The sequence below is a fragment of the Oncorhynchus masou genome, chromosome 7, assembly GCF_036934945.1.
Source record: "Oncorhynchus masou masou isolate Uvic2021 chromosome 7, UVic_Omas_1.1, whole genome shotgun sequence".
Taxonomy (NCBI): Eukaryota; Metazoa; Chordata; class Actinopteri; order Salmoniformes; family Salmonidae; genus Oncorhynchus; species Oncorhynchus masou.
Genome location: NC_088218.1, coordinates 24,952,175 through 24,979,510, shown reverse-complemented (window position 1 = coordinate 24,979,510; position 27,336 = coordinate 24,952,175). Strand labels below are relative to the sequence as shown.

General features: G+C 43.0%; 1 pseudogene; it reads right to left on the bottom strand.

The window, feature by feature from the left end:
• Positions 1-882: 882 nt before the first annotated feature.
• LOC135543577 (SH3 domain-binding protein 4-A-like) lies at positions 883-27,115 on the bottom strand (annotated as a pseudogene).
• Between the last annotated feature and the right edge of the window lie 221 nt (positions 27,116-27,336).

Sequence of the window (27,336 nt, the reverse complement as noted above, 5' to 3'; positions counted from 1 at the left end):
CTATCTAGAACCTAAAAGGATTCTTCGGCTGTTTCCATTGGGGAAACCTTTGAAGGACACTTCTGGTTCCAAATAGAACTGTTTATTGTTCCCCTTTCCACAGGGTTTCTACATGAAACCCAAAATAATTCTACCTGGAACCAAACAGGGGTCTCTAATGGGGACGGGCCAACAACACTTATTGAACCCTTTTTTCTGTTTTCACCCCCCCCCCCCCATAACTTCTTTATTGAGGAAGAATGAACTTACTACGACTGATATGTGGTCGTCTCACCTTGCTATCTTAAGATGAATGCACCAACTGTAAGTTGCTCTGGATAAGAGCGTCTGCAACCCAATCTCACTTTTTGATGGCATAATTTGACGTTTGACTGCAGCCTCGCAATTAGACTTTGGCACAAGTTGGACGAACGTCAAGACTGGAAATTAGTTTGTGAGATCCTGTTGCATACAGTATTTAATCCATCCATATATTACTGTGATTTGTTGTTCATTATAATATCTTTGTGTTTTCATTAATTCCAGAATTGTTTTAGCTTAATTCATTAATCAGTTACCTCATTAAAAGTCCCTTTTTTATGGAAATGCAACAAAAAAATGGATTCCTTTTGCAAGTCTACAATTAATTGTGTTATTTATCTACAGTATGAGATTGATCTCATGAATCAGCCTGATGCAAATGCTTAGGAATGCTTTAAATTAGCAAACAAGCCAACTGGCCACTAGCCCAAGAGTCCAATACCTCCTCCCCAGAAAACACTGTAGCCTAGGCTACTCTTTCACTGTGCTCCTTTGTGTAGGGCCATACTGAGACAAATTATGTTTAATAATGTCTGTGAATGTAGAATCACGGGAACACAAATTCCGTCCATGAAAGCTGCACACTGCCTGACAGAGGCACTTTAGAATTGTCAGCCATTTTATTGAGTTAATATGAACCAACAGGTAAAGACAACAACTAGAGGCATCGAAGTGCAGAACTTGTCAATCGGTACCGTCACAGACCAGTGTGACCATTTAACTATGCAAATAATACTATTAACATTTCATCTGCATTCACAAAACATACCATTTAAACCATCACATCTAATTGAATTCCTCAAAATAATTGTTCATTCCGTTACTGCCGGTTAAAACAAATGAAATAAAGAGACCATATCGTGATGTAATTCTGCATTTAAATTTTCAGAAAACAAAGAGGAAAGATCCTTGCTGGATACATTATGTAATTATTCTTCAGATTTTTGTGGCACGCATTTTATCCTAAAGTGAACATAGAGGAAACTAACCAAAGGGGGTTTATTCTGAAATGATGATACTTTTGTGTAGAACAATAAACTGATCTAGGCTAGCACCTAACTGTTTTGGCAAGCAAAAAGTACAAAGAGCCGATTTTCAGCACAGAAACACATAAGGGGGATAGAAATAGAAATCAGAAGTGATTGCGTATAATGCACTTCATAAATCAAGTTTCTGTAAATTTTTCATTTGAAATATATATATTTATATATATATTTAGTGAAAAAAAGCCATAAAAATGAGTGCTATGCCACTTTCTGTAGAAAAAAAATGTGTAGCAAAAGACAATACAGAGTAAAAACCACCCTTTAGAAATTGATTGAAACATCAACCAATATGAAATCACATCAATATTGTGGCTTAATAATAATCTACTGTAAATTCCAATGAGAGTGTTTAACCCGCCAGAGAAATGGGCCTACAGTAACATGTGCTCTGTGTGAAGTGGTGGTTACTGGTTACAAACCATTGTAGTCCTGTGCAAGAGGATGGGTCAAGAGTTGAAAGTTCTGGGTATAACAGCGATGGTCAAGGTGTGATTGCTAATTGGTCATCCTGAGGGCTGGAGGAGACCAGTAGTAGTCCTGCTGGATCCATAGTGCCAAGCTCCAGAGACTCAGTGTGCATCTTAAATGGCACACTATTTGCTATATATCGCACTACTTTTGACCCAGGTTCTTGCGAAAACTAGTGCACTACTATGTAGGGAATAGGCTGCCATTTCTGACGCAGATTCAAAGTTAAACTTCAAGTTAAATCAAACGTTCAACTAGTCTCCCACTGATGTCAATGCATGACGAAGTGAACATTTCACATCAGTGGAAGTTAGGAATCACCCCTCAGATGGCCTCCTGAGACTCAACTTCCTACATAGTGCACTACTTCTGATCAGGCTCCAGCCAGAATGTGTGGCCTACTATGCCTGCATTTACACAAGAAGCCCAATTCTGATATTTTGTTCAGCAATTGGTCTTTTGACCAATCAGATCAGCTCTGAAAAAGATCTGATGTGACTGGCCAAATGACCAATTAGTGGAAAAAAGATCAGAATTGGGCTGCCTCTGTAAACGCAGCCTATTTAGGAAATAGTGTGACACAATGGTGTCATTTCAGATGTAGATGGGTACAGATCAAATGGCATAGTCCCCCTGTCCTACAGGGCTGAAGGCAGAGCTGCGTAACGTATCTAGGCTATTGACCAGAATGAGCGTTCCGGTGAGGTGCTTCCAGTGCTTGGTTATGGGATTCTTCATTCGGTCCAGGCCCAGGTGCAGCTCCTGGATCACGTCCCGGTAGCTGTCCCCGATTTGGGCCGCCCAGGTCAGCAGGAAGTCGTAGGCTGGCTTCCACATTGACTGTCAACATAGAATCAATCAATCGACTGTTATAGAACAACCGATCAATCAATCCAAAGTACTCATAAAACCCTTCAAGATCAACAGAGGGGACAGAGAATCATTCCAAATGCTTCTAAGGTCAAGTCTGACTGGCTAAAATAAAAGAACATTGCACACAAGAAACTGATAGCAGGGTTAGCATTTTCTCACGTCCATTTTATTACAGGTCTGAGGCAGCCAACACCAGTCAAACCCAGTAAATGTTACCGTATCTAGATGTAATGGGCTGATAATCTCACCTCATTGTCCACCAGGCCGTTCTTGTCCCTGTGCGGAGCATCGTATTGCTCCATCTGCTGCTTGTTTACCCGGGCCAGCTTCTCCGCCAGCTCCCTCCAGCGCGGGGCCACCTCCACGGCCGTGGTCAGCAGGACAAAGTCCATGATCAGCCTGGCCACCAGGCCTTGGCAGTCCATCTTCAACAGGGCCTAGAAGAAAGGCCACATAAAGACAACTTGATTTACTAATTCAAGCTTTTTATTCCTCCTGGAGCATAGGTCGTCGACGGAAGACAACAGTTAGCTATGAGACAACAGTTCAACAACACACCCCAAGGATCAGCAATGACACACCATTGTGTCACATAGTGTTCACCATTAAAGGGGTGTGAAGACATGACTCTCTAGACATGGTTAAAGGAGTGAGGAGGAACAGCATTCGGGGGCCAGGGTATTGTCTTGATACAATACATTTGTGTCTCTAACTACGGCTACACTATCCCTCCCTATTCTTTAACAAAGCCTGCTGTGAAGTCTGAGGATGAATTATAGCATGATTCAGAAGAGCCTCTCTGGGTCTTACCACACAGACACACATATGTGTTGAATGACAATAAAACCAGGAGGCCAGGGAAAATACACTATTAATCCACTCCTCTCTCTACCAGAAACACCACAGACGAACAGGGGATGAAAGAAAGGGAGACTGCAAATCAAGCCTATCAGGATCCCATGAGGAGGTGGGCTGCCATACAGCATGTCTACACTGTGTAGGCTACAACCCATGAGGGCTATATAATATCAAAGGAAAATGGAAAGTACAACCCAATAAAAACAATATGTTTTATGTACAGAAACTCATGTTTTGAAGTCAGAGCCAACCAGTTAAGCCTGCCAATAAGAGACTGCATATGTTTCACCACTATATCTTACAAAACAGTGAATACATAAATGTTTTTTTTCCACTTCAAAGTCTCTTTGGAGAGTTTGCCTGCAACTTGACAGGATCTGCTGAGGCAGGCATACTATCTATATTTCGCACAGTACTGTATCTAAATAGAAGAGCCAGCATGTGTTTGCTTCGCAGAAAGAGAATGAGGCATGTGGAGCTCATACCACTCAAATCCAAATGTTGGTCTGTCAAACTGGGAGCTGAGTGACTTCTGCATCCCAAATGGCACCCTATTCCCTATATCGGTGTTTCTCCGGTCCTCCAGTACCCCCAACAGCGTATATTTATGTTGTAGCCCCAGACTCATTTAGGGCTGGAATCAGGTGTGCTTGTCCAGGGTTACAATAACAACGAGTTATGTTGGGGTACTCGAGGCCTCGAGTTGGGAAACACTGCCCTATATAGTCCCCTATGGGCTGTGGTCAAAAGTAGGGCACTAAATAGGGAATAGGGTGCTTAGCAGGACACACACACTGTCTTCAAAGAATTTCAGTGCTACTCCAGTCACCTTGGCCACCTGGCCCGACTCTGAACAGCACTGTTTTAATGAGCTGGCCTCTGTCCTGCGCTGACTGCTGTATCAGGACTCACATTTCTGTCAAAGTTACTCAAACAGGACTGCAGCATAACGTCCACCATCACCACCATCTGTCTGGCTACTGGGCCGGCTTCTACCTCCGTCTGCCAACAATGCCAACTGAGTCAACTGTGAGTGACACAATGGAGTGGCTCAGTTCAGTCACAGACCTAATGCTGTGTCATTCACAACATCTGGCACCGGTCTGGCAGGGCCAAGGAGTCAACATGGTAGCGTAGTTACTAGTGTGAGTCCCAAATGGCACCCTATACCATATATCATGGGTATTCAACTCTTACCCTACGAGGTTCAGAGCCTACTGGTTTTCTGTTCTATCTGATAATGAATTGTACACACCTGCTGTCCCAGATCTAAATCAGTTCCTGATTAGAGGGGAACATTTTTTTTTTTTTTAAATGGTGTGGAACTGGCTTCGAGGTCCATAGTTGATTTTAGGGCCCTATATAGTGCACTACTTTTGACCAGACCCCCATGGAGTGCCATTTGCAGTGTAACTCTAGTTACCATGTCACAGTTATGACATATAGCCTTCAACCAGCAGGAAGATTAGTTGAATCACTGTCTCTTGAAACCTCTTAACTCAACATCTATCCTCTTAATCCTTCAATCACTTCCTGTCATGAAAACCTCAAAACCAAATGACATGTCATTTTCCCATACAGTGCTGAGGAGTTGGGTCATGTATTCCATGGCAGCAGATAAACAACGCATAAATGCTGCTTCAGTTATATCCCATAACATGAGCAAACCAAAAACGTTGTGATAATGTACTATGGTTCATGCAGAACTCTTTCATGAAACCAATAGCTAATAATGTCATATTCCATTATCTTTATCTTCAGAGAGGAACTGTATAAAAAGGAATCCAGCTCTTTTGAATGACCTCCTGCACAAGTGCAATGGAGTGCAATGGATCCTTATAGAACCTTCCAATTCCAAAAGTCCTCATGCCATTCACGTTTACTTCTCGTTTCAACTCTTAATCTAAACCTATGATAAAACTACGTAACTCGCTGAAATTTTCTGAAGTGTATCCTGTGTGTGTGTGTGTGTGTGTGTGTGTACATGCCTGCGCACACACTCACTCAGACAGTTTCCCATCCAATCAGAGAATGGCACCTGAATGCCAGTGGTAGGCAGGCTGATGAAAATAAGGAAGCTTTAGGGACATCCTTCGAAAATGTAGGTGTGGAGGCTTACTCCTTCTCTGACTTGATCCACATGTCCACTGGGGGAAAGCCCTGACAGACATGACTGACAGCTCAAATTTACCATGTGCCTCAGAGCTCTCAGAGGCAGTTATCTCTCTAAGCGTCATTCCAAATGAGCCTGTCTGGCTCTTCTCCCTGCATTTAAAAGGCAGGGAGAGGAGCGTATACATACACACACACACCCACACACACAGGCAAGCGCCAAATGCGCACACACACACACACACACAGTGTCCCTGAGACTAACAGCAGGAGAGAGGAGAGGGAAGAACAAAGTAACAAGGACTCAACCTGCTCATTAAAGTCAACCAGGGACTTTATATGTGAGGAAAAGGTTTCTACATCAGCAGTGTATAAACTTCTCTCTAGTTTGAAATGGGGAAGGTAGGCCCAACGGTGACTTTCAGTCATTATATTTAATGGTGTGTACAGTACATAGGGTGATGGCAGTGGTGACTAAAATCATTGCCGTATCTATTTGTCAAAAGTGTCTGTACAAAGTCAGTGTGTCACGCCTTGGTCTTAGTATTTTGTGTTTTAGTTAATTAGTTTGTCAGGCCGGTTTGTGACATGGGTTTATGTTATTGTGTTGTCGTATTGGGGGTTTTGTAGGCATTGGGATTGTGGTTGATTAGGGGTGTGTTTAGTTTAGGTTTGGCTGCCTGAGGCGGTTCTCAATCAGAGTCAGGTGATTCTTGTTGTCTCTGATGGGGAACCGTATTTAGGTAGCCTGGGTTTCACTGTGTATTTCGTGGGTGATTGTTCCTGTCTCTGTGTAGTTTCACCAGATAGGCTGTAATTAGGTTTCATGTTCCGTTTTGTTGTTTTGTATTTGTCTCAGTTATTTTCATGTATTCGTCATTTGTTTCATAAAAAAAACATGAGTAACCAACACGCTGCATTTCGGTCCGACTCTCTTTCGACAAACGAAGAACGCCGTTACACAGTGTCTTACTACACACACAATTTATTAAAAGTATTTATTGTTTAATTTTGTATTTATTTAAGACATTTTTCATGTTTAAAGATTGACTACATTTCATATTGAAAGATGATTTTACATTTTTAAATTAAAATGGTCAAAAATAAATAAAAATAGCTTCTTAGCAAAGAGCAATTTATCAATCAAGAATTTTGCTTGGACTGAAATACCTGGGTCTTAATATGAGACCCTGTGTAAATAAAGGTTCAATTAAGAAATTAGAGGTCGACCGATTTAATTGGAATGTCCGATTAATTAGTAATTTTGGATGCCGATTTTGCAAAAAAAATTACACCTTTTATTTAATCTTTATTTAACTATGCAAGTCCGTTAAGAACACATTCTTATTTTCAATGACGGCCTAGGAACGGTGGGTTAAATGCCTTGTTCAGGGGCAGAATGACAGATTTTTACCTTGTCAGCTCAGGGATTCAATCTTGCAACCTTACGGTTAACTAGTCCAAAGCTCTAACCACCTGCCTCACGAGGAGCCTGCCTGTTCACGTGAATGCAGTAAGAAGCCAAGGTAAGATGCTAGCTCGCATTAAACTTAATCAATCATAATCACTAGTTATAACGACACATGGTTGATGATGTTACTAGTTTATCTAGCGTGTCCTGCGTTGCATATAATCGATGCAGTGCGCATTCGCGAAAAAGGACTGTCGTTGCTCCAACGTGTACCTAACCATAAACACCAATAACTTTCTTAAAATCAATACACAGAAGTATATATTTTTTAAACCTGCATATTTAGCTAAAAGAAACTCAGGTTAGCAGACAATATTAACCAGGTGAAATTGTGTCACTTCTCTTGCGTTCATTGCACGCAGAGTCAGGGTATATGCAACAGTTTGGGCCGCCTGGCTCATTGCAAACTAATTTGCCAGAATTTTACATAATTATGACATAACATTGAAGGTTGTGCAATGTAACAGGAATATTTAGACTGATGGATGCCACCCGTTAGATAAAACACGTAACGGTTCCGTATTTCCCTGAAAGAATAAACGTCTTGTTTTCGAGATGATAGTTTCCGGTTTCGACCATATTAATGACCTAAGGCTCATATTTCTGTGTGTTATTATATTATAATTAAGTCTATGATTTGATAGAGCAGTCTGACTGAGTGATGGTAGTTACCAGCAGGCTCATAAGCATTCATTCAAACACCACTTTCATGCGTTTTGCCAGCAGCTCTGCTGTTTATAACTTCAAGCCTATCAACTCCCGAGATGAGGCTGGTGTAACGATGTGATGTGAAATGGCTAGCTAGTTAGCGGGGTGCGCGCTAATAGCGTTTCAAACGTCACTCGCTCTGAGACTTGGAGTAGTTGTTCTCCTTGCTCTGCATGGGTAACGCTGCTTTGAGGGTGGCTGTTGTCGTTGTGTTCCTGGTTGGAGCCCAGGTAGGAGCGAGGAGAGGTACGGAAGCTATACTGTTACACTGGCAATACTAAAGTGCCTATAAGAACATCCAATAGTCAAAGGTATATGAAATACAAATGGTATAGAGAGAAATAGTCCTATAATTCCTATAATAACGACAACCTAAAACTTCTTACCTGGGAATATTGAAGACTCATGTTAAAAGGAACCACCAGCTTTCATATGTTCTCATGTTCTGAGCAAGGAACTTAAACGTTAGCTTTCTTACATGGCACATATTGCACTTTTACTTTCTTCTCCAACACTTTGGTTTTGCATTATTTAAACCAAATTGAACATGTTTCATTATTTATTTGAAGCTAAATTGATTTTGATGTATTATATTAAGTTAAAATAAGTATTTATTCACTATTGTTGTAATTGTCATTATTACAAATACATTTAAAAAAAATCGGCCGACGAATCGGCATCGCCTTTTTTGTCCTCCAATAATCGGTATCGGCGTTGAAAAATCATAATCTAAAGAATGCCTAAAAAAAATAAAGAATCTGCATGTGTCTCTCTCGGTCTTTCTGGTTGGCCGTTGGGAACAATTTCAGTGATGAGCAGTGGGATGGCATTTCAATTGTCTGCTACCTGAGCAACACCATCCATCACTTTGAGAATTCTTAGTGGGTGTCAGTTTGCGTTGGTCTCTCCCCCCCGGCCTGCTATCTCACCTGACCAATGTCTCCTTTCCTCTCCTCACATTTCAACTGACGACACCTGTCAGACCATGCTAGCGACTCAGAAAAAAAGGGAAGGCAGGGTGTTAAAGCCCATAGAGCACAGCGTTGTGTAGGCTCGACAAAGCTATGCATGTGGTGGTCACACTTGTGAATTATCGTTTTGTGAGGAATTTGAATCATAGGCCACTTAGCTTGAAGTGGTCATCTTTTATTTAGAGACTTTTATATAATAATCAGCTACACTATATATACCAAACTATGTGGACACCCCTTCATATTTGTGAATTCGGCTATTTCAGCCACATCCGTTGCTGACGGGTGTATAAAATCGAGGACACAGCCATACAATCTCCATACGCACACATTGTCAGTAGAATGGCCCTTACTGAAGAGCTCAGTGACTTTCAATGTGGCCCTGTCATAGGATGTCACTTTTCCAATAAGTCAGTTTGTCAAATTTCTGCCCTTCTGGAGCTTTCCACGTTGGCTGTACGTGCTGTTATTGTGAAGTGGATACGTTTACAAGCAACAACGGCTCAGCCGCAAAGAGGTAGGCCACACAAGCTCACAGAATGGGACCTCAGAGTCCTGAAGCGTACAGTGCGTAAAAATCATCTGTCCTCGGTTAAAACACTCACTACCAAGTTCCAAACTGCCTCTGGAAGCAACGTCAGCACAAGAGCTGTTCATCGGGAGCTTCATGAAATGGGTTTCCTGGGCCGAGCAGCCGCACACAGCCTACGATCATCAGTGGTGTAAAGCTCGCCACCATGCTTCACCATCTGGCAGTCCAATGGGCAAATCTGGATTTGGCGGATGCCAGGAGAACACTACCTGCCCGAGTGCATAGTGCCAACTGTAAAGTTTGGTGGAGGAGGAATAATGCTCTGGGGCTGTTTTTCATGGTTCAGGCTAGGCCATTCAGTTCAATTGAAGGGAAATCTTAACGCCACAGCATACAATGACATTCTAGATGATTCTGTGCTTCCAACTTTGGCAACAGTTTGGGGAAGCCCCTTTCCTTTTTCAGCATGACAATGCCCTGCTCAAAGCGAAATCCACATAAATGGTTTGTTGAGATCAGTGTGGAATAACTTCACTGGCCTGCACAGAGCCCTGACCTCCTTCCCATCGAACACCTTTGGGATGAATTGGAACGTTGACTGCGAGTCAGGCCTAATCGCCCAACATCAGTGCCCGACCTCAATAATGTTCTTGTGGCTAAATGGAAACAAGTCCCTGCAGTAATGTTCCAACTAGAGATCGACCGATTATGATTTTTCAACTGCGATACCGATTATTGGAGGACAAAAAAAGTCGATACCGATTAATCTGACAATTTTTTTGAATTTATTTGTAATAATGACAATTACAACAATACTGAATGAACACTTATTTTAACTTAATACATCAATAAAATCCATTTAGCCTCAAATAAATAATGAAACATGTTCAATTTGGTTTAAATAATCAGTGTTGGAGAAGAAAGTAAAAGTGCAATATGTGCCATGTAAGACAGCTAACTAGTTTCTTGCTCAGAACATGAGAACCTATGAAAGCTGGTGGTTCCTTTTAACATGAGTCTTTAATATTCCCAGGTAAGAAGTTTTAGGTTGTAGTTATTATAGGAATTATAGGACTATTTCCATCTATACCATTTGCATTTCATATACCTTTGGATGTTCTTACAGGCACTTTAGTATTGCCAGTGTAACAGTATAGCTTCCGTACCTCTCCTTGCTCCTACCTGGGCTCGAACCAGGAACACAACAACAACAGCCACCCTCGAAGCAGCATTACCCATGCAGAGCAAGGGGAACAACTACTCCAAGTCTCAGAGCGAGTGACGTTTGAAACGCTATTAGCGCACACCCCGCTAACTAGCTAGCCATTTCACATCACATCGTTACACCAGCCTCATCTCGGAGGTTGATAGGCTTGAAGTCATAAACAGCAGCGCTGCGAGCAAAACGCACGAAAGTGCTGTTTGAATGACTGCTTAATAGCCTGCTGGTGCCTACCATCGCTCAGTCAGACTGCTCTATCAAATCATAGACTTAATTATAATAACACACAGAAATACGAGCCTTAGGTCATTAATATGGTTAAATCCGGAAACTATTATCTCGAAAACAAGACATTTATTCTTTCAGTGAAATACGGAACCGTTCCGTATTTTATCTAACGGTTGGCATCCATCAGTATAAATATTCCTGTTACATTGCACAACCTTCAATGTTATGTCATAATAAAATTCTGGGAAATTAGTTCGCAATGAGCCAGACGGCCCAAACTGTTGCATATACCCTGACTCTGCGTGCAATGAACGCAAGAGAAGTGACATAATTTCACCTGGTTAATATTGCCTGCTAACCTGGATTTCCTTTAGCTAAATATGCAGGTTTAAAAATATATACTTCTGTGTATTGATTTTAAGAAAGGCATTGGTATTTATGGTTAGGTACACTTTGGAGCAACGACAGTCCTTTTTCGCGAATGCGCACTGCATCGATTATATGCAACGCAGGACACGCTCGATAAACTAGTAATATCATCAACCATGTGTTGTTATAACTAGTGATTATGATTGATTAAGTTTAATGCGAGCTAGCATCTTACCTTGGCTTCTTACTGCATTCACGTGAACAGGCAGGCTCCTCGTGAGGCAGGTGGTTAGAGCTTTGGACTAGTTAACCGTAAGGTTGCAAGATTGAATCCCTGGCAGTCAACCCACCGTTCCTAGGCCGTAATTGAAAATAAGAATGTGTTCTTAACTGACTTGCCTAGTTAAATAAAGATTAAATAAAGGTGTAATAAAAAAAATCACATCGGCAAAATCGGCGTCCAAAATGACCGATTTCCGAATGTTATGAAAACTAGAAATCGTCCTTAATTAATCAGCCATTCCGATTAATCGGTCGACCTCTAGTTCCAACATCAGGTGGAAAGCCTTCCCAGAAGAGTGGAGGCTGTTATAGCAGCAAAGGGAGGGGGGCTACTCCATATTAATGACCGTGATATTGGAATGAGATGTTTGACGAGCAGTATGTCCACATACTTTTGGTCATGTAGTGTATTTTTTGTTTGTGTTAATTCAGACAAGCATATGACCTAACCATGGTTCTGTTCTGTCTAACAATGCCTACTACCTGAGCTTTAAAGCTTCTTAGTTTAGTTTTTGCACAAACTTTTTGATTAACAGTTTTAGTCCAGATAATTAATTAATAATGTGTGAGATTAAGGTCACCAAAAATTACTACATTTGAGGAAAGGCTACAGAGCCACAGAACAACAGAAAGACCATAGACTCTCACCATAGACTCTCACTATAATGACATCAAGTGCTGCAATATTGTCACACCTTTATACAACCATCTCCCCCACACAAACCTTTATACAACCATCTCCCCCCACACAAACCTTTATACAACCATCTCCCCCCACACAAACCTTTATACAACCATCTCCCCCACACAAACCTTTATACAACCATCTCCCCCCACACAAACCTTTATACAACCATCTCCCCCCACACAAACCTTTATACAACCATCTCCCCCCACACAAACCTTTATACAACCATCTCCCCCACACAAACCTTTATACAACCATCTCCCCCCACACAAAACTTTATACAACCATCTCCCCCACACAAACCTTTATACAACCATCTCCCCCCACAAAAACCTTTATACAACCAGCTCCCCCCACACAAACCTTTATACAACCATCTCCCCCCACACAAACCTATACACAGATCCCATATCTTAACTTGAGCCAGTTTCGCACCGCAGATAAATAATCTTGTAGCAACAGGAAATGTGAATTGTTATGTGGAATATAATTAATGGAAAAAATGCAGAGCGGTTGATACATTTTTTTGGTTTAGGGCAAATCAAGGAAATGACTAGCTTTTTAAAACCTTGAATACATTACTTCTTGCTGTGCGGGAAAATTCTGGCAACAACCCGGAGGATCAACGTAAGACGCAGCATATTATGTCGACTGCAGCGCAGCAATATCAATGGTCCTCAAGATCCTGCTCGAATGTACCAGTATGGACCAACAGTTGTGTCTCTGATGTTTATAGCTGGTGTTTCTTGGCCTGATCAGGATCGGCAACAACACTCTGTTTCTACTGTGGCTTGCAGGCTATCAAGACTGGCTGGAATCAAAAGATAAGACATGGATCTATTTCAGGCATTGCCTCCAGGACACCATTAGCAGAGTTGCCAACAGCCAGGTGCCTCTAGGTTTCAGGGATCCAGCTCATTCAATCATTCAACTTCCTCTTCCACTGAAAACCGGATGTGGGAACTCCACTCAGGTGTTTTCTTTTATGTCCGCTATGTTAGGTTACTCCCAGGCTAGGGGCACAGTAAACCGATCTGTGTGTCCACCATAAATGGTGTGTGTGTGTGAGGGGTAGTATGAGGGCTTTGGGCATGGATCATTGTTATCAGAGACCAATCCATCCTCATCCCTTTGTCTACTGTATGTACAGTAGCCAGCAGTGGCAATATTTGCACAAACCTAAAGCCTAACATCAGCTTATCATGCCTGTTGGCAGAAAAAAATGTTAGCTTGTTTGAATTCTAGCCTGCCTTTGATCAAAAAACCATTGTTGGCATAAACAACTGTTATATTTCATACCAAAATAAACTGATATATGCTAGTTCTGACTGATAAGAGGCTTGCATAAGCAAGCATTGTGAAAAAGACATCAACCTCACTTTCCCAGACAGATCCAATTTCTCCACAGATCGAGAATTCAAACAAACTGTTGCCTGTTTGTGACTGTTGCAATGCGGGGTATAGTTACATTACCAAGCACTTCTGTCTAAAACTTGAAAAGGGTGACTGGAGAGGAAGTGGGAGGCATGTTGAGTCAACACTTTTGGTCACAACAGCAACCCTGCCTGCTTTGAGGAGAATCTCTCAGGATATTGTCGTCTCTGTTTGTGTCTCAGTCTCGGGAGTTGCACTGAAGGAGGTGATGTAGCTGTGTTTTTGTGCATTGTAATTCACAGCACACTTATTCTCCCAACAAGTAGGCCTACTCCTAAGGCACATGTGACTGAATAACCTGAGTACAGTAAAATATCAGCCACCCCCCCCCCCCCATCTCACAGTACATCACAGCCCATTGCCTCCATTGCCTCCACACCATGTCAACATCTGCTGCTGATGGAAAATAGGGAATAAACACAGAAGCGCTACCCATTTCCAGAGAAATTGGAATTTCCTATTTCATTACCTTTGATATGGTTTCTGTATTGAACCATACATTTGAATAGCTTCTACAGCCTAAGAGGTACAACGTGCATGACGAGCGATTTCCAAACACACATACACATGCATCAGAGAGAGACAAACACACAAACACACACACACACAAACGTACTGTCATGAGTTCCTTCTGGAAGGTCTTTCTCTCCTTGATGTCCATGTTAGTGCAGTCCTCCTTGAGCTTCTCCAGAACCGAGGCAACCTTCTCAGGCTCGTTGTCCAGTTCTGTCCGACAGAAACAAGACAAAGGTAAGTTCCCATATCCCAGTGCGTCTGCAAAGGTCTTCCAGTTCCCTATATTCTCCATGAGTACTGTCCTCACAGAGGCGTAGATGTATGTGAGAAATTTGCAAGGCTTCAGAATCTGCTCCACTAGCATGGTTGTTGTGAGGTCCGGGCCACAGAAATAAATAGGCTTGACTTTCCCCAAAACCAGAACGTTTTTCGCGTGAACAAGACCGGTCTTTCCCTGATAATATCCAATATACCACTCTTTGGTCCACAGTTGTCCTCGTAGTTTGATTTTCTCCTCGCTCAGCAAGGCGATCACATCTCCCTTCTTGTATTCCAACAGGTATGTGCTCTTGTTTTGCCTGATCACAGATTTGAGCAACTTGCCAAACTTCAGGTTGGTGATGCAGCGCTCCTGAAACTGTGGATATTTGGCAGTGATGGCCAGAGGTGACAGAAGAATCTTACCCACCACCTCTTTCTTCTTCAGGAACCGCCTGTGGCCAGTGTTCCGCGCTCCACTCTTCGGAGGCGGTTGCGGTGTTTGGACGCAGAACTGGGCCAGGATACAATCCAGGCCGTCTTTGACCTGGACCTGCAAGGTGAAGTCTGATATGTCCTCAGGGTTGTTGGATGTGATCATGTAAATGAGTCGGCTAACCTTCCCCAGTTTGACCTGGAAGGCCCGAATCATCCTGGTTTGCTCATTAGCCTTAATCATATAGTTAGACATGTTGGAGTATAGGCCAACCTGAAGGTCCTGGGGCCTACCAAGGACAAACTGATGCTTCCCCCACAGTGTGAGCGCCACTGGAGGGGAAGAGTGGGCCTGCTTCCCCACCTCACTCACCAGTAGGGTATTAGGGCACAGTCATGCCCAAATAGGGCCACGACTGTCTTAAACGAAGGATGGATGTGCTTGGGCCCATAGACACCCAGGGTGACTTTCTTCAACACATTGTCCCATACAGTTGTATTAAGGTTGACGTGCTGGGCCTGCACCACTACCACCACGTACATACACGGCTCCAAGTTATCCAACTGGACTTGTACTGTGTCCTTGTATAGGTAAGCATGTGGGATGATTATATAGGGTCCCTCCTTGCAGTCACTCCGGACGCAGAGCACCTCGGCTACCTGACCACTGTCTTTCTTTACCGTCACGGACACGGTCATCTCCAGAGTGATGAAGGACTTGGTCTCCATGTTGGACACTTTGATTTCCACCACTGGGCTGACTGTGGAGCAGTGGTCATTGTTCAGCTCCAGTGGAGGGTCCAGTAGGGCCTTCATGGAGATCTGCTGGGTGTCTCCAGGAACCACGTGTCCTTCAGGGACATGGACACTGATCTGGGTTTCTGGGAGCTGAACGGCCCCTCCACGACTGTCTAGTTTACAGACAATGTTGGTCTCCACCGGCTGAGTCTGTCCCCAACCAGGGCTCTGCCCCAGAGAGTCCAGATCATGGCAAGATCTGGCCAGCTTCCGATGGTTTAGCCACGCAGTCCTGAAGTCCTCCCTGCTCTGAAACTGCTCTGGCGAGGGAGCCTTGAGGCCGGTGAAGAACCCGGAAGAAGGCAAGGGGGGTTGGATTGTGTTTGTAGGATGGACAACTCCGATAAACTGTACGATCGCTTGCTCCTGAAGAATGGGTTATCCCTTCGCAGTGTCTGTAAAACCTGTAAGTCCTGGTTGGGGCTGGTGGCTGACATCATGTCAAATATGTTGCAGCTACTGAAGCCATTGATCATGGTGGTGCTTGAGGTAGAGTTAGGTCCCGAAGGGGAGACTGGGGAGGCCAGGGAGTCAAAGACTAACAGGTCCGTGGACCTTCCCCTCTCATTACAGTTCTGGTCCAGAGAACCATGTAGATGACCACTGTTGATGAAGGGGTTGGTGGAGGAGGAATGGAGGGAGAAGGGATTGCTGTTAAAATAAGGCGAATAAGGAGTGGTCTTAATGGACACCCCTGTCCACTCCCCTAGGTGATCCAACTCCTTAGCCCCTTCCTCTGTACACTCCCCTAGATTGTCTATCATGCCACTATCACTGAGCAATGAGTTCCTACAGTTGATGGGCTGGACGTATGCTGAGGGGATGTAGCCCATCTCTGTGTTGTTGTGGGCATACCACCACTCTCCACCCGACGTGTCCATCACATAAAGCCGGTCACCTTTGGAAAACTTTAAAGTGGTAAAGCTGGACGGGCAGTAATCCTTGATGGCGACTACTTCATGAGCAGTTACAAAGGAAGCTGAATTGTCCAGCCATAAAGCACTGGAAGAAGGCACTGCATGAAAAGAAAAGGAAGATCAGAAATTCACATAAACATCCTCAATTCATCCTCAATTTGCATTCAAATCAATATATATTTAAATGGATGAATGACTGTCTGGTACATTAGTCAGTATTGAATCCTCACCTTTGACATCTGTGAGGCTAGCCTCAGAGAGCCCTTCGTTGAGGTCAATGAGCGTGCCCTCCGATTTGCAGCGAGGGAGAACATGGTTACTGTTGGTCACTCTGATGATCCGGTGGGCCGCCATTTTGGTGCGAATTGCCCGAGTTGCAGTCGCACTACTACTCTTCCATTTCTCCAATTATGATATTCAATCTTTGGCAGCTCTCCATTGTATCTAGAATAAAAGGAAACAAAAATGAGAACATCTTCATTAGCTGTGATTGAGCCATTCCTGTAAGAGCCATAAATGATTCAATCATCACAATGTACAACATGGTTTGATTCAGTAGGAAGTGCGGACAGTCTTGGCTAGGGACAAAAAATGAATAGATTCCAGCAGATGCCAAATAATATCCTGTGAAGAGAATAAACATTTTGAGCAGTGCACCCCGCCATGGGACAGTTTAACATCTTATGACACTCATATCCCACTGGGCACACACTGGTTGAGTCAACATGATTTCAAAGTCATTTCAATGAAACTACATTGAACTAATGTGGAATAGACGTTGAATTGACGTCTGTGCCCAGTCTGTCTTCTGCTATCTTAACACCTTTCCAATTACTTTACAGTCATAGGTGTCCTCTATGCCTGCACTTGCTAATTCTGTGTTCTGTATCTCAGTGCGCAGTTGTAGATGATAATTGCATATTTTCCATCTCATTCTGTTGCTTTGCAAAGCAATAAAGCCTCAGGGAGGGACAGTGAATCACTTGGGGTATAGACATACAGGAAATCATGGGACATTCCCTTCTTAAACCCTCTCAGATGTACAATGTTCAGTAAAAATGTAAGCGCAGACTAGATAGGTTTCTTCCTTGACATAGCTATTGTCTTGACAATCATTTGGACATGACTTAGTGTAATTTGACTTTATATCACATGTAACATTTCAAATGTATGCAAAGTGTATAGAGCAAGCAAATATTGCAGTACCATGTGCCATGTCACACAGCGTCCCCTATTTACAACAAACTAGCTCAAAGACCTCTCTCGTGATTTCACATTTAGCCAATCCATAATTCAAAACACACTGTCAGTTGAGCTCAGGACGAGAGCACTTTCATATGAGTGAGACCATATTCTTGATTCCAGCATTTTCTCTCGCACAGGAAGCAGGAGGGGTAGCGTGCTACACTACACCTCATTGCAGTGAACCTTACAGCCCTGGCCTAAAAGCTAAAAGGTTTTGTTCAGAGACACTAAAGTCCCCAGAGATGTCAGGGAGAGATTTCACTCCCACTCTCAATCCATGAGGAAAATATGTGGCTCAATGTAACCTGTTTGTTTCTCCTTCCCCTTGCCAGGGAGCTAGCTAGGCTCGGGGGACAGTGACAGTCCATGGATGTGAGGATCAATAAAGCTCGACTGACAAAAAAAGACTGTCATCCACTTTGATGCAACACCCGGGTCAGATTGCTAGTCGATGTTCTGCACCAAGATAAATAGCAGACGCTGGCTGTTAGATCCTTTCTGAGATGAATCCACAGATACCACAGCCAGACATGATGAATTGGAACCAGAAGCCACTTGTCACTTGTCACTGAGTCTCTGTAGATGCTTTCCATAGTGCACTGGAAAGTTTTACATCTTTATATCAATCTTATTTCAATGTTCGTAAGATCGAGATCTCTCGAGACGCTTTAATCTTCAATTCAGTTCATGGCTGTGCAGCATTGTCCAAACTTTCCCCACCAAGCTAACTACGTTGTCAAAAGTACGGCTGTTAATCACAATCCAAAATGCAATCAAATATCATCATTATTTATGAGACATTCTGTCTCATCACATTCTGTCTCATACATTCTGAAAGGCCTCATTTCCATCAATACATTTTGAAGGTCCTCATCTCATCTTGCCGACAAAGGGGGGAAGGGGGTATATTGTTTCAGCAAACCGTTCCGTAAACACACGCGAGGGAGCAGAGACTTTAACACACTTTAATTAAATCCACAGCAGTGTTCTCTAATCCCTGACCGACTTGCTACTTTAATGACCTTTTTTGAGTATTTTCTCAAAGATTCTCTGTCCCCCATTTTTATAGCAATATCATTCAGCATATGCCTACAACTTTGGCTCATAGAAATATTTGTGGTCATTATAGGAATGAGAAGCCTGTCAAAAAGACAATCTATGTAAAAACAACCAGGCCTTCTCAATAACAGTTACAGTACACACAATTTCAAATGTGTAACAACTATTTATAACTCATCTATAAACAAACCTTAATGGTTTCTAAACTATTTATAACCTCTTTTAGCATTTTGTAAGTATACCTTCACCTTAATGATTCATGCCAATGTCATTATTCTGTCCTGCTTCACTGACAAGCCAATTACTTTGTCAAAAGTAAGGCTGTTAATCACTATACAAAAAGTAATAAATTATCAGAATTATTACGAGACTCTTAGACGATGTGAATGATAAGTCTGTAGGTTCCTTTAATTTGAGACCACAGAAAGCTAATTGTTGAAGTAAATCAGATTTGGGTTTAGTTCCTAACAGAGGGATATGAGTATACTGCAGTAAAACAGTAAGGACTTATACTTCATTCACCATTAGACCTTAGTCAGCATAGACCTACTATTCTAATATTAAAACCAACAGTACTATGTTATTGATATCCACCCCGAGACTTTGGTGTAGAGAAGTTCTCTGCACAAGAAGACATGGGTATGGTAGTCAACCGCTAAATAATTTGCATTCATTAGCATTAGTTCATTAATTAATTTTCTCCCTGGAAACAACTAATAAGAGAACTATAGGAGTCTGATATTGAAGTCATGCCTTAGGCGAGGGAAGGATAAATGAGCTCTTTAAGAAAGCAGCCTTCCAGGAAGCTCAAACACCGATTATTAAATGTGACACAACATGTGACACAACATCATAATTAACTAAAGTTGTTTCTCAGCTAATGGAACTATCTGACACCTAATGGGCTTCAGACTGTTTCACTGTGTGTGTGTGTGTGTGTGTGTGTGTGTGTGTGCGTGCGTGTGTGTGAGAGAGTGAGCAAGAAAGAGTGAGCAAGAAAGAGAGGGAGAATGAGCGAGACAGAGAGTGAGCAAGAAGGCAGGAGCAAGAGAGCGAGAGAATGAGCAAGAAAGAGGGAATGAGCAAGAAAGAGAGAGAAAGAGATGAGAGCGAGAATGAGCGAGAGGGCAAGAGATAGAGAGAGATGAGCAAGAGAGTGAGAGCGAGCAAGAGAGAGAAAGAAAGAATGAGCAAGAGAGCGAGAGAATGAGCAAGAGAGCGAGTGAATTAGCAAGAGAGTGAGAGAGTGAGAGAATGAGCAAGAAAGAGAGGGAGAGACTGAGCAAGAGAGACAGAGAGAGAGAATGAGCAAGAGAACTAGCAAGAGAGAGCGAGACAACGAAAGAACAAGAGAGTGAGAGAACGAGCAAGAGAGAATGAGCAAGCGAGACCGAGAGAACAATCAAGAGAGCGATCAAGCGTGAGAGCAAGAGAGAGCGAGAGAGAGCAAAACAGCGAGAGAATGAGCAAGATAGCAAGAGAAGAACGAGCAAGAGCTAAAGAGAGAGGACAAGCAAGAGAGCGAGAGCAAAAGAGCAAGAGCAAAAGAGCAAGAGGGAGATGAGCAAGAGAGCAAGAGAACGAGCAAGAGAGAGAGAGAATGAGCAAGAGAGCGCGAGGGGAAGAGCAAAAGAGCAAGGGGAAGAGCAAAAGAGCGAAAGGAAGAGAGAGCGAGAGAGCGAGAGAACGATCAAGAGAGAGCGAGAGCATGAGCAGCAGAGCGAGAGCATGAGCAACAGAGCGAGAGCATGAGCAACAGAGCGAGAGCATGAGCAACAGAGCGAGAGCATGAGCAACAGAGCGAGAGCACAAGTAAGAGAGCGAGAGAATGAGAAAGAGAGAGAATGAGCAAGAGAGATGAGAAAGAGAGCGAGAGGACGAGCAAGAGAGCAAGAGAGAGAGCGAGAGGAAGAGCAAAAGAGCGAGAGAATGAGCAAGAGAGAATGAGAGAATGAGCAACAGAGCGAGAGAATGAGCGAGAGCAAGAGAATGAGCAAGAGAGCAAGAGCAAAAGAGAAATGAGCAAGAGAGGACGAGCAAGAGAGCGAGAGAATGAGAATGAGCAAGAGAGAGCAAAAGAACGAGCAACAGAGCGAGAGAACGAGAGAATGAGCAAGAAAGAGAGAGTGAGCAAGACAGAACGAGCAAGAGACAGCAAGAGAGAGCGAGTGAGAGAATGAGCAAGTGTGAGAGCAAGAGAGAGCGAGAGAAAGAGCAAAACAGCAAGAGAATGAGCAAGAGAGAGCAAGAGAGCGAGAAACCGAGCAAGAGAGCGAGAGAATGAGCGAGAGAATGAGCAAGAGAGAGAATGAGCAAGAGAGCGAGAAAGAGCATGCAAGAGAGCGAGAGAGTGAGCAAGAAAGCAAGAGAGAGAGAATGAGCAAGAGAGAGTGATTGAACGAGCAAGAGAGTCAGAGAACGAGAGAACGAGCAAGAGAGTGAGAGAGAGAGCGAGAACGAGCAAGAGAGTGAGCGAGAGAATGAGCAAGAAAATAAGCTCTAGAAAGAGCAAGTGAGAGCAAGAGAGCGAGAGAATGAGCAAGAAAGAGTGAGAGAATGAGCAAGAGAGCAAGCAAAAGAGTGAGAGGGAACGAGCAAGAGAGTGAGAGAACGAGAAACAGACCAAGAGAACGAGTAAGAGAGCGAGAGAATGAGCGAAAGAGCGAGAGAGGTCGGGCGAGAGTGAGAGAATGAGCAAGAGAGTGAGAAAGAGCAAGAGAACGAGCAAAAGAGTGAGAGTGAGAAAGAGCAAGCAAGAGAACGAGCAAGAATGAGAGCGAGAGAGCGAACAAGAGAATGAAAGGACGAGCAAGAGAGAGCAAAAGAACGCAGCAAGAGAGTGAGCAAGAAAGCCAGAGAATGAGCAAGAGAGTGAGAGAACAAGCGAGAGAGAGAACGAGCAAGAGAGTGAGAGAACGAGCAAGAGAATGAGCTCAAGAGAGAGCTAGAGAGCGAGAGAATGAGCGAAAGAGCGAGAGAATGAGCAAGAGAATGAGCAAGAGAGCGAGAGAATGAGCAAGAGAGTGAGAAACCGAGCAAGAGAACGAGTAAGAGAGCAAGAGAACGAGCATGAGAATGAGAGAGAGTGAGAGATTGAGCAAGAGAGCAAGAGAATGAGCTCAAGAGAGAGCTGAGAGCTAGAGAGCGAGAGAGCAAGAGAATGAGCAAGAGAGCAAGAGAATGAGCAAGAGAGCAAGAGAATGAGCAAGAGAGCAAGATCATGAGAAAGAGAGCAGCAAGAGAACGAGAGAATGAGCGAGAGAGCAAGAGAATGAGCAAGAGAGCAAGCAAGAGAACGAGCAAGAAACCGAGAGAACGCGCAAGAGAGCGAGAGAACGAGCAAGAGAGCGAGAGCAAGAGAGCGAGAAAAAGCAAGCAAGATAACGAGCAAGAGTGAGAACAAGAGAGCGAGAGGACGAGCAAGAAAGAGCAAGAGAGAGTGAGAGAATGAGCAAGAGAGAACGAGCAAGAGAGCAAGAGAACAAGCAAGAGAGCGAGAGAACAAGCAAGAGAGTGAGAGAGAGCGAGAGAACAAGCAAGAGAGGGAGAAAGAGCAAACAAGAGAACTAGCAAGAAAGTGAGAGCGAGAGGACGAGCAAGAGAGAGAGAGGGGAGCGAGAGCAAGAGAGAGAGACGAGCAAGAGAGCGAGGTAACAAGCAAGACAGCGAAAGAACAAGCAAGAGAGAGTGAGAGAACGAGCAAGAGAGCGAGAGAACAAGCAAGAGAGCGAGAGAACAAGCAAGAGTGAGAGAGAGCGAGAGAACAAGCAAGAGAGCGAGAAAGAGCAAACAAGAGAACTAGCAAGAAAGTGAGAGCGAGAGGACGAGCAAGAGAGAGAGCAAGCGAGAGCGAGAGAATGAGCAAGAGAGCGAGGTAACAAGCGAGACAGCGAAAGAACGAGCAAGAGAGAGTGAGAGAACGAGCAAGAGAGCGAGAGAACAAGCAAGAGAGCGAGAGAACAAGCAAGAGAGCGAGAGAACAAGCAAGAGAGTGAGAGAGAGCGAGCAAGAGAGCGAGAGAATGAGCAAGAGAGCGAGAGAATGAGCAAGCGAGCGAGAGAACCCGCAAGGGAACAAGCAAGAGAGCGAGAGAATGAGCAAGAGAGCAAGAGAACGAGTAAGAGAGAGCGAGAGAACGAGCAAGAGAGCAAGAGAGAACAAGCAAGAGAGAACAAGCAAGAGAACGAGCAAGAGAGAGCGAGAGGGGGAGAACGAGCAAGAGAGGGAGAGAGAGCAAGAGAGAGTGTAGCATATGTGTGTGCATCATTATACTGTACTGCACCAGACAAACTAGCAGAGAAGGGAGACAAGCTTCCAAGGAAACTCCAATGAGACAGTAATAGGTAATAGTAATGAATGAATAGCTGTTTGTGCCCCTCCCAAACCTCTCCCTCAATTATATTTTACTCTGTGTACCAAACATTGAAAATCATGTAGATGTTTATTTAGAGGCTATTGTGCTATAGCCTGGTAAATAATAATTAGTGATGGGGGGAAAAATCTATGCAGTTACATATTGGGATATTATTTATATCGTATGGTATTGTTTGGACAATATCGCAATATTATTTTTGCGCTAGTTGGCTGTACCTGTCCTGCACAAAAAAATATTTAATTCATCGCTTGTTCTCCATCTTCTTTTTAAACAGGAAGACCATTTGTTTTCAGCACTTACATTGCCATGACAGTTCAAAACGTGCTTTCTCATGGCTCTCTCTTGTCCCTGTCACGACTCCGACCGAAGGTGGCTCCCCCGTTCGGGTGGCGGTCGTCGTCGCCGGCCTACTAGCTGCCACTGACTATTTCCTCCCCCTCCTTATGTGTTTATTGAGTGCACCTGTTTTGAGTTGGGTATAATATTAGTGATGCTTTATTAGTCAGCCGGCCCGCCTGGTTCCCTGTGCGGGATTAATTATTGTGACCTTCTGTTTTGAGTAAATTTGTGTGTACGTCTATGGGTTACGTGTTTTCCCATTTCGTGGGGTTTTTTCTGGACAGTTTAAATCCCCTGTTTGGGGCGTTTGTTTGTTGATACGCCCTGTGTTTCCGTGGGGTTGGCTTATGTTCGCCGTTTTTTTGTGCATTAAAATAGCACTCCCCTGAACTCTCTGCTTCCTGCGCCTGACTTCTCACCCACTACACACAGAACGTTACAGTCCCTCTGCAACAGACATATGTTTGGAACATCGAATCGCAATACAATCATAGTATCAAATCACAATACATATCCAATCGCAATACATATCTTGTCGGCACCAAAGTATTGTGTTAATATCATATTGTGAGGTCCCAAGCCTCTCCCAGCCCTAATAATACAAATATATAGTGGTCCTGTTTCACACATGTACAAGTGTGTATTATACACATGTGACATTTTATTTTTGCATATCTCAACTCCCCCTGAGAGTGGGTCAGCCAGGGTCAGCCATTATCAACAGCCCCTGAAACAATTAGGCTTAAGTGCATTGCTGAAGGGGAACATCAACCGATTTTTCACCTTGGGCATTCAAATCAGCATCCTTTCGGTTACCAGCCAAACTCTCTAACCGCTAGGCTACCTGTAGCCTTTAATGGGAAGGCTGGATTGAGAGTATTGAGGACTATGACACTATTTGCTCTTTACAGCTCTGAGAAGGCAGGAGAAAAAGTGAAGAGGAAGATCATTTGAATGTTAAAATCACCTATATTGGGAGGTCAAACTCCCTACCGACTGTTCCAATTTATTTATTTTTACGCGCTAGGATATTTTGTCATACCATGTCCCTGAGAGTAGCAAAACGAGACCTGACCAAGGTCCCTTTCACCCTCTCATATAAGAATAACCCCAGTTTATGTATTTTGTTCAGTAAAGTTCTGTCCAGACCAGGGTCATTCTGAGTGAGCAGTTTTAGCGCAATAGAGTTTATATCCTGCTCAAGTGCTCTGATAGTTTCTGTTTACATACAGGCTGTACGTAAGGGTAAATCAACGAGGGGCTATGAGTTCTATGGAAAATAATAACCGACGTGGAAGATGTTTTGCACGACGCGCTAGGAAGTTGCATTATTTTCCAGAGAACGCTACAAATGTGTTCATTTGTGGGTACAAATGGATTCAACATCCACTGAAATAGCTAGCAAGTTTACAATATAGCTATAGTAGTTGTTTTGGTAACCAAACAGATAGAGTTGCAAGAAAAACGATAATACGCTTTTTCTCTCTTATTTCTTCTGAAACCAAAACCCTCGTATTCCTCTTTCTCGCCACATTAATTAAGAAGATGGGGAAGAGAAGAAAACAGGAAGGAAGAGATGCAGTGAAGAAGAGAAGAAGAGAGGAGGACAAGACGAGAGGAAATGCTTCTCTGATGGGAAACAGACCAATAACCGGCAGGTCTCCGGTCTCCTCTCCTACAGCAGAGTACCTCTCAGCTCACATTCCTGCTGTAATTTAGAATCCCCCGAACCCTCTGGTTTAAATCATCTCAACCAGGAAATGGAACGGTGTCTGATGTCACACAGCAAGACGGCAGAGCTCAACTGCATACTGTAGCATTCAACTGCCTCTAATAAAGTCACGAGAGTCAAGAAAGGTGCAGTTACTATGTTATTGTGATCATTTATTTTTGCACCCGTCATAGGTTTATCAACAATGATTTTGAATCGCTTTGATATAATGGGGTGCAAGGTATTTCATTTCGTGTAATAATAACTATGCTTTTGGGAAGGACCGGCATATGACAGTCTGATACATTCATTTGAGTCAAAGGCCCACAATGTTGAGTGACAACAGTAAAGGGTAAGTGTGACGGGCATGTCAAATGTGAGTGAGCGCTGCATGTTCTCCCAACACCTCCTGAGCCTTTGGCTTGAATCCCGAATGGCACCCTATTCCCGATGAAGTGCACAGTCAAAAGTAGTGCACTATATAGGGAATAGGGTGTTATTTGGGATTGCATCCCTTGTGAATAAGGTCATCTGATAAGCCAAAAATCCTCTCACTACCCAGGCAGGCAGCTACCCACGTTCCCGTCTCAGTCCCAAGCCCTAATCCTCTTCTAATGCAGTCTGGGAGAAAGGCAATAAGGGCCTCCCAAGAACAACAACAATGCTGTTCTGCTGCCACACACAAAACACACACACACACACTATGAATATGTAATTACCAAAATAATACTGAAGACAAATGGCCTGGCTTCAAAACCATTTTCTGTCAAACAAATAAAAAAAGACTCCAATTAGCATAACCTGCAGTCAAATGACCAGTGGCCTCATGGGTGTAATGTTATAAATATTTTTCATAATTTCATAATTAATCAACTTTTTTTTTTTAAACAGCTGGAAATCTAGCATTTTTATGTCAAACGGTTTTGTTATGTTTCAGTCTTCTGTGATGTATATAAGGTGTAATATTGGGATACAAACTCTAAATGGAATACATTTCAACTCTATATCTGACATGGTACAGGTGTCTTCTTTTTCTAAGCCCACAACCATGTGTGTGAAGTGTATACTTCTGTTTCAAAGTAGACTTGTTTAAGACTACCAACCCTGATTTAGCCCACTGCAGTAAAGGGTTAATGAATGTTATAAAATGGAATATCTCATTATTCATTACTTTCTATTTCTCCTTGAAATGAATGAGTGTTATTTAGGAGCATATCCCTTCATTATTACAACAAACATGATATATGTTCTACTAATAAAGAATTGAGGAAGAGGAGAACATGTAACAAGAGAAAGATGAGTATGATGATGGTGATGATGGTTTCTATAGTTCTATATTTATATACTGTGTTATAGTAGTAATATTATATAGGTGATGTTAATTGCGATGATGCTGCTGATGAAAATTAATGATTTGGCAACACTCCCCACATTGTTTCACAGCATGAGCTCTTGTGGTAGGAGGCAACACATGGTCAACGGTGAGGTATGAGGTGTCAGTTATGATTTTTTGCGATATTCAAACAACAGTTTCATAAAATACTATTCAGCAGTATGGTAAATACTTCTAAATTAATTTCACATGAATACAACCATTTGCACATTATGTAATGGATACGATAAGTAAGGCATGACTTCAGAAAGTATCGGAAACCCAATACGATGACTTGTGTGCTTCATCAATTAATGGGTTATCATACATAGGCCTACTGTATCTTGGCATCTCGTTTAACGAAACGTAAAATAGTTCAGAAGCTTGACATACCTTACAAGGGCTTGTGAACACCTAATCAAAATGTTGAAAACCTAACCAAAATGTTGACCACGTCCCAAAACGTATCCGAAACTTCAGGAACTGGCTTCGGACGTTGTTCTTTTACAGCTCCCTTACAAGAGTGCTCGTTCTGTAAAGTGCTCTGCTCAAACTGGGGCTTGGAGATTGCCGACGTCATCAAGGGGGTGGACACTGGAAACGGAGGCTAAACGAATTAATCAACATTTAATCGTATAGTCTCTGAATCTGTAATGATGCTGATTGGAGCTATAAATAAGTTACTATTTAATAGTATGCTCAATGTCATCATTGATCCTAATATCGTTATTGTTGTGTAATTATTTTTT